The sequence below is a fragment of the Fopius arisanus genome, unplaced genomic scaffold (assembly GCF_000806365.1).
Source record: "Fopius arisanus strain USDA-PBARC FA_bdor unplaced genomic scaffold, ASM80636v1 scaffold00031, whole genome shotgun sequence".
In the NCBI taxonomy this organism is placed as follows: Eukaryota; Metazoa; Arthropoda; class Insecta; order Hymenoptera; family Braconidae; genus Fopius; species Fopius arisanus.
In genome coordinates this window covers 516,322-518,113 of record NW_011887770.1, presented here as the reverse complement: position 1 = coordinate 518,113, position 1,792 = coordinate 516,322, and the positions used below count along the sequence as shown (strand labels likewise).

Here is a 1,792-nt window from a genome sequence, read left to right as displayed (position 1 = left end):
CAGCGACTCTAGTGGTGGCGTCGGTTGCTCTCTAATTCCGGTGACGAGAGGATCGACAGCCCCGGCTGAAGAATCGGGGAGAAGGGAATGGGTTATTTATGGATTTCGAATTTTTCTTTTATTGTCGTCATTATTATTTATTATTATTTATAATAATTTATAATGATAACAACGGATGAGCAGTTGGAGAGTCTAGGTACGGTTTCGTAAATCGCGCGGTAATTTCACGGGGAGAATAGACTTACGGACGTTAGCGCGTCTGTTATTCTCTAACTCCGGTTCCGAGGGGGCCGACAGCCCCGACGTTCAAATTTCAATTTGAAATTTCATTTCAGTTCAGAGGGTGTAAAAGCATCCCTTGTCTTTCCACACACCCCTGGCAGTCGAAAGCTCACTTTTCCGCACACGTGTGGAAATCGAATGTTTCTGCACACGTGCGCAAAGCGATCATTTTTTTCACGGTGTGAATTTTATCGATTTAAATAACGAACGCCAGGCGTGAGTTGGTCAAGACTTTTCGCACGTCGTGCGTTAAAATCCAGATTTTCCGTACGATACGTAAGAGTAAAAATGAAGAACCTCTAAAATGGCAAAACGGTGGGATCTCACTTCCGTTGTGATTCGAGGCTGGGTTTGTTCCCTCGGTTGAGCATTCCTCCCTCATATCGATCCACCACCCCCACTACCTCAAAAACCATCCCCTCTCCAAATCCATCACCACCCCCCCCCCAGTGGGGGTTGCAGAGCTAGAGTATAGAGGGGCGAGTGGTTGTGCCCTGACTCCAGTGGCTGCCCGGCCACCACGCCGGCACAATCACCCTCCATTAAACCTAATTAACCCTAATCACCCCTTAAAAACGTGATATTCATTATCCATTGGTATACGCACACCAAAACATATCTCAAATTCGAAATCGATTCTCCAAATTTCAAATTTAAGTCGTTCGCGCGAACGTCGACTTTGCTGATCATGAATAGTTAATCAGTTAATCAGTTGATCGGTTAATCAGTTGATGAGTTATGGGGCAACACCGGAGACACTGATTGTTGTCTTTTTGGAATGTGAGGATTCATTGCCCTTCGATTTTCTCTGTCCAGTGCAACTTTATCCCCGTAAGTTTCAGTAATGAGTATCAGTATTTAGGTGATTGTTTATCGCGGCGTTAATTGTCGGGAGAAATACATTTATTTATGTGACGTGCTTTTATTTGTCATCGGTTACATGCTTTATATTCTTTTTAACCCTGTCCTTCGTTGCCTCCCGCGTAATAGTATACATTTATCGTTAGTGTCAAGGCTCAATTGTAATAACGCACGAGTCAAATAGTGTAGCGATAAGAATCACATGAACGGTGTGAGGGGCATGCTTTTTCAAAAATTCATCAGTTGACATTGCGCTCTGAACTCGCAATGCATTCGGACATTTATTTTTGTCGAGCGTGTTGTGTACGAAGAGGGAAATATTCATTGGGAATTTATTTGCATTCGTTGTTCTCGACAAATTCCATGGGTTTGCCATTGAAATTTTCCGGAATTCGCGGAAAATTTTCTTGTTTACGATTTTCCGATGCGCGATATTAAGAGCTGATTGTCTTTGAGATTTTTTGGGATTACTGTGGCCCAGACGATGAATTGAATTTTCCGGAAAATTTTCTGGAATTTCCGTGGGAATTTTCCAGAATTTTCCAGGGAAAGATTTCTCATCTCATTTTTTGTACCTGTCATTTGAAGTGATCTATCTCCGAAATTTTCGTTTTCGCTAACAGCAGCCCAAAAAGAAATGGAATTTCCC

At 42.7% G+C, this 1,792-nt stretch overlaps 1 protein-coding gene across 1 annotated transcript in view; it reads left to right on the top strand.

The window, feature by feature from the left end:
- The first annotated feature begins 799 nt into the window (after positions 1 to 799).
- LOC105265637 (actin cytoskeleton-regulatory complex protein pan1) overlaps positions 800 to 1,792 on the top strand; it is an 18,859-nt gene continuing 17,866 nt past the window's right edge. Inside the window, exon 1 of the mRNA XM_011303221.1 lies at positions 800 to 1,113. The gene's annotated coding sequence lies outside the window, so the exon portion shown is untranslated. The remainder of the gene's footprint in view (positions 1,114 to 1,792) is intronic.